The 6,429-nt window shown below is 40.7% G+C and overlaps 1 non-coding gene across 1 annotated transcript; it reads right to left on the bottom strand.

The window, feature by feature from the left end:
* Nucleotides 1-4,333: 4,333 nt before the first annotated feature.
* On the bottom strand, nucleotides 4,334-4,440 carry LOC150036589 (small nucleolar RNA R71). Its single transcript, XR_016529460.1, has one exon. It is a non-coding gene; the product is annotated as a small nucleolar RNA R71 (small nucleolar RNA).
* Nucleotides 4,441-6,429: the final 1,989 nt, after the last annotated feature.

The following is a 6,429-nucleotide window of genomic DNA, read 5'->3' as shown; positions in this document are numbered from 1 at the left end:
TAACTAAGTGATGCAATGAACGTTAAGGATGCTAAGTAGAGGAAGATAGAGATGGAATCAAAAAAATTATAGAAATGCATTGATCACAAAATGTATTAATTTCTTAAGCTAAAAATGTAATATAATATAATATCAGGAAAGAAGAGAAAATGAAAGGACCAGCTGGAAGCAATGTCTTGCTTCTAGCATATGTGTGTCAAGGCTGCCGATGGTGCCATGGAAGGGTGGTGGAGCAGACTCTCTCGAGCTCTGACTCTGGCGAAGGCTTCGGTCGTCACTCGAATGGACGAAGGAAATGAAGAACTCTCAAGCTTTCTTCTCACGTTGTCATCTTGATCACAAGAATCCACCAAAAGGTAGAAACATGGATGGAAAAGCTTGGATGAAATGAAATTTTTCTCATCGACTTCTATTTATAGAGCTTGATCGCCGACAGCATTAATGGACCTGCTCTGATTTTGACATTAGCGGCGCGATGGTCCTTTTCTGAATCTCTGCTGCTAACAGCGTAGTAGGTAAAATGTCAACATCATCTTTTGATTCTTTCGAGGAATTCGTTCATGTTGCATTCCACCAACCTTGCGTTCATCCCTCTATTATGGTTGTCATCATGTAGCCGCAATCTCCTTGTGATGACCGCATTCACTTGATGACCGCAACTTCTCAGCGATGACCCCATTCACTTGACGACCGTAACTTCTATGCGATGGACGCATGCGGTTGAAGACCGCAACATCCATGCGTCGAACGTATGCGTTAGTCTTTGCGATGGAGAAATTCTTCCGCGTATGCTTTCGCTTCCTGTGTTAGCTACAAAGATAAACAAATGAATGCCTAATAATACATAATAGTGGGTTAGTCGAGATTCTTAATGCTGAACGACGTAAACACATTTTCTCATGAATTCCAAACATATTCGCCACATATTTCAATTAACAATCCTCATAATTCTAAATAAAATGCCTAAGATGACGTGCATTTCTGCCCATTATCACACCCCTAAACTTAAAATCATGCTTGTCCTCAAGCATGCGTTATACTCAAGAAATTCTTAACTCGCTATCTGTCTTTCCTTTGCGATGACCAGCCTTTCAGAATATAATTTACTCATTCCTCTAACCATGGCCGCAACGCTCTCCTCCACTTCAGTTGCTTCTTCAAAAAGATCTTTTCTAAGTTTAGATCCGGCAAGCCTTTGCTTAAAAACTTTTTATTCATTCCTCGCAACTTTGCTTTAGCTTTTGAGAATGCGTTCATTTAAAAAAAATTCAACTTTGTGATTTCTTATTAGAATGCGGCGTTGAACTTGGTTACGCTCTTCGTTTTGGTTTGCCCCTACGTATGTCATGCGGACAGCCAACTTTGATTGCGTGCCATATTGAACTCAACTCTTGTCTTGCTTGATTTGGCTTACGCCTGACAAAGGAGTTACACGTATGCGTTGATCCTGGCAACTTACTTTCGTTTTGGCTTGCCCCCATGTATGTCATGCGGACATCCAACTTCGGGTAAGTGCCTTTCATAACTTAACTCTTATCAACATGTGTTTCCCTATTGCATTGACAATGGAGTTGTTATTCTTAGAATATTGTTATTATTTGTTTTTTTTTTTCATTGATAAATGATCGCAATGTAATGAACGCAATTCTCCGAGATCGCTACCACCCCTAAACTTAGAGGTTGGCAGCGTTCTCACCACAAAGCTAAAAACAAACTCAATAGCAATGCGGTAACAAATGTTAAGCAAAGGTTTGCACAAAATAAAACTTAGACTATCAAATTTTGAAGAAGCTATTAAAAGTAATGATAGCCTTGTGATGCTTAGTTAACGGATATAGTGAATTATACATACCATCATAGATGCATCGCAAAGGAACGCAATCAGACAAGGAGAATTTCAAAAGGATAATGCATAAAAGATAACAAGAAAAGAACCTTAAGTTTAATAATGCATGCGACCATGCATTGGAATTCATGTGATCGAAGCCATGCGTTAAAGGATAGAGGGAATTCTTCCGTTGTAACTGCGCACCAAGGAGAATTATTGTCGCAACTTGATAACGGGTAGAAATGCACGTTATCATAGTGCTAAGTTCTTAAACAATGTTGGCTTGCATTGATAAAACATGTTAAATTGCGTCCAAAAAAAGCAGCAGATTCATAATATTACGATCGCATGCGTTCATCGCATTAGAACAGTTTATTTTCGTATTTTTGTGCAGAATATGCGATGATACAAGGCGAAAATTTCGATCATAGGAAATCATTGGTTGAACGCAGCATCACCGCAAGGTTTTGCGGTAATCGTTTTCGCAAATATTCGCCCGAGAAAGATCGCCGCAACTTAGTCAGTGCAACATGGTGGGTCTGGGTGAAAGGCTAATTAATCGCAAAGGGACAAAAAACTGATGACAGTCAAATCCGAATTAAGTTGACAGCCGATGACGATCACAAGTACATTCAGCTTTTCGGTGACAATTATTCGGCGCATCAGTCAGGAATTAAAGCCGTCCCATCTGCACAATCATGAGAGAGAAGCCACCTTTCACCCTGGATGCTCTATAAATACCAAGGGCATCCTTCAGAAAAGAGGTTCAGCAATTCAAAATTTCATACTTCAGTTCGCACGTCTTTGTTCATAGTTTTCCTTTCATTTTAAGGTGGAGCAAGAGAAGAGTGGTGACGCCGGAGATCGCTCAGGGCAACTCGAGAGAGAACCTTGAAGCGAAGAAGCAGTGAGTGAGCCGACTCTCGCGAGAGCGAGATTATCTTTTAAGCATGAGTAGAAAAATAGTGTAAAAGCCTGGGCAGCAAGAGATTGCTACCAGGCCCTTTATTCTATACTTGCACTGTTATTTTGTACTTCATCTTTATATTTATACAATTGAAGTTCTATTTCTACATCTGTTCACTCTCTTAGCACACATGAGTAGCTAAACTAGTTGAATGGGTTGAGAAGAACTAAGCTAACATGAACTAGGAAGTTCATTGCTTGCAATTGTCTTGTTTTATGTTGTGCCAAATACCCTTTAGAGCTACTCAAGAGAAAGTCTAAAGAAAGAACCTAATGACTCAAGAGAGCTAGGTTAGAATCTGGACTCGAGAGAGCAAGATTAGAACTGCATAAACAAGAGATAGGGACTTAGAGATAAGTTCTGTTTGTTATCCTGCATCGCATGCATCCTAGAGATGGAATGATATTATGTGGTCTCCTTATTTTTGTGTGTGTCATTTCGTCATCGCATAAATAAGAATAGAGGCTTATTTGTAGGTCCTATAGACTTAGCGCATATATCGCATGCGTTCTAGCCTTAGAAGCCGTGACATTCGCACCGAGAGGTAGTTTACTGTTGTATGCATGTTGCATGATCGCATAGCATGAACGCATCCTAGGAAGTGTTAACCGAAACTTTTCTCAACCTGTTCACCGCATACTCATCATATTTCCTATTTATCAACTCTTTTCAATTTCTGCCGCATTTGTTTATTTTTTTCATTAACGCAAACAACAATCCCAACACTTTATTTATTTATCCGGTTACCGCAAAGTTTTCATAAAAATTATCAACGCAACTTGTTTTCACAAGTCCCTGAGTTCGACCCTGGACTTACCAGGAAACTCGATAGAATTTACACTTGGATTCCACTGGGGAAACTTGAGTGCACAACGCAATTTCACCATCGCATATCATCCATAATTCACTTCCTAAAATTAAGCATCAAGTTTTTGGCGTCGTTGCTGGGGACTTCGGCAAAATAGTTTGCTGACGGTAATTTTTTGATTTCTTTGCAGACTCTCAATCTCTGGAGAATTACGACCCGGAGATTGAGAGGACATTCAGACGCAGACTAAGAGACAACTGCCAACAACAAGAGAGAACACCAAGAATGGCGGAGTAACCGGAAGCAAGGGTTGCTAATGCGAATAATATTATGGCCAACCCATCCTTCTGGCGAATGACCGCAATAGACCCATCTGGGACTATGCGTCGCCTAACCTCTATGATTTCTCTCTAGGAATCATGTGACCAGTGTTAGATGGATCGAGGTTTGAAATGAAGCCGATAATGTTGCAGATGATCTAGGCTGCTGGGCATTTGGAAGAAGGTGTGGCAAAGACCCACATGCGCACCTTCGAAGCTTCATAGAAATCGGCAACACTTTTATGTTCCAAAATATCTCAACTGAGGAAGTTCGACTCACTCTATTCTCATTTTCCTTATGCGATCAAGCAAGAAAATGGGAATATTCTCTCGAACCGGAGGAGATAACTTCGTGGGAACAAGTGGTGGAAAAGTTTATGAAGAAGTATTTTCCATCAACCGAGAATGCTAGAAGAAGGAAATTAATAACAAATTTTGAACAGGAAGATGACGAATCGCTCAGCGATGCCTGGGTGAGGTTCAAGCGGCTGGTAACAGACTGTCCACATAATGGCTTACCAGATTGCCTGCAAATGGAGATTTTCTACCAAGGACTGAATCCCTCTTCGCAGACCGCTGCCAATGCGGCAACTGCTAGTGGTCTACTCGAAAAAACATATGAGGAGGCAAAGAGTATACTTGATCGCATTTCCAAAAATCACGAGGATTGAAAAGAAAGTGATCAAAGATTGGAACCATCGCATCCCTGCAAAATCAAATGACTCTGATGATGAGTTTGATATAAGGCATCGCAATTAATAATACAGGAGCGAAGAAAGGGCGGGTCAGCGCAATTACTCAAACGACTGCAAGTTGTGTCATTTGCAGAGATGCTCACCCGATGGAAGAATGCCCAACAAACCCACAGTCGGCATGCTTCATGAGAAATAATCCCTATTCCGATACATATAACCCCTAGTGGCGAAACCACCCAAACTTTGCATGGAAAAATCAACAACAAAACTTTCAACCTGTGGCACAAAAAGGAGGGCCACTTGGATTTTTCCTGCAAAACAACGGTCCAGCACATAGCCAAGTTAGCAGCTCACAAACACCGCAATCTTCGCCCTTAGAGAGCTTGTTGAAGCAATACATGGAAAAAAGCGAATCAGTGCTTCATAATCAAGCTACATCCATTAGAATTCTTGAAATTCAAATGGGACAAATTGCGAGCGAGTTGAAAAATAGACCGCAAGGAGCATTGCCGAGCTCAATTGAGCTCCCTCGTAATGCTGAGGGTAACAGAAAGGAACAATGCTTAGCAGTCTCCTTGCTAAGCGAAAACATGACTGCGAAAGTAAAGGAGAAGCACATTGTGACCAACTTGAATGCGGTGACAACCGAAGACCCGTTGACCTATAGTTTGGAGAAGCCCGAGAAAATAGACCATAAAGTTGCGTCCACTTTTAAGCCTCTAGATCTTGAGACAGAAGAAGTCCAACCACCAGCAACTCTGCAAAGATTGAAAGAGGAGCAAAATGAGGAAGAAAAGATCGCAATAGTGGCAGCAGCGCAAAATGCTATGATCCCACCTAAAATGGGCGACCCAGAAATCTTCACGATACCATGCTCTATCGGAGGGACCTACAGTGGCCAAGCACTATGCGATCTTGGGGCAAGTATAAACATAATGTCGCTATCAAACTTCAAACAATTGAATGCGGCACACTTATGCCCACAAAAGAAACTCTCCTTCTCGCGAACAGATCTCGAATACATCCTGAAGAAGAGTTGTAAAATGCCATAATTTCAATCGATGAATTCATCCTGCCGGCAGACTTCCTCATTTTGGATTATAAAGCGGACGAAGACATCATATTGGGACGACCATTCCTTTCAACCGGTCACGCTCAAATTAATGTGCGCAAGGGGGAAATTGTAATGAGCATTCATGAGGAAAAACTCCGGATTAAGGCAGTAAATATCCCAAAGGACAAAGAAAAGAGAGAAAATCCACCATGGACGTGAACAAACCAACCTGGAATAAGTGGTCCCTGAGTATTATATGATTCAACCTCATCAGGGACGCAATCCTTTTGAATATCCTTTTCCTGCATCAAATACTTCATGAACTTTTATCATCTCGTCACTTATTATCGTAATTACCTTTGTGTTACCAGCATCATTCTTATTTCTACAAAATATATATATATATAGCTTTGTTTAAAATAATTTGACCCTCTCTGTTTTCTTGCAATGATTAAGGCACAGGATTGCAGAGGAGTTACATGAAGCAGCAAATAATCTCACTCCGTCACTGTAATCCAAAGAAGAGAGATTGCCGCAAAGATGGATGCGTCAATACACAATGTGTGCAACAGCGCAAATTTGGGGGTGTATTCTTCCTTATCCTTTATTTCGAATTTTGTGCTATCGCATCGCATGTTAGTTTTAAAAGTTTTATCACCACATCCTCTTTGATTACCGCAAGCATTTGACATAGATAAATTTAGTAAGTTACCGCATACTGTTTCTTTTCCAAGTATGATTTCAATGATGAAAAATA

The sequence above is a fragment of the Benincasa hispida genome, chromosome 4 (genome assembly GCF_027475165.1).
Source record: "Benincasa hispida cultivar pf3 chromosome 4, pf3_genome.v1.1, whole genome shotgun sequence".
NCBI classification, from domain to species: domain Eukaryota; kingdom Viridiplantae; phylum Streptophyta; class Magnoliopsida; order Cucurbitales; family Cucurbitaceae; genus Benincasa; species Benincasa hispida.
The sequence above is the reverse complement of the archived record's forward strand: the minus strand, read 5'-3'. Positions and strand labels throughout refer to the sequence as shown.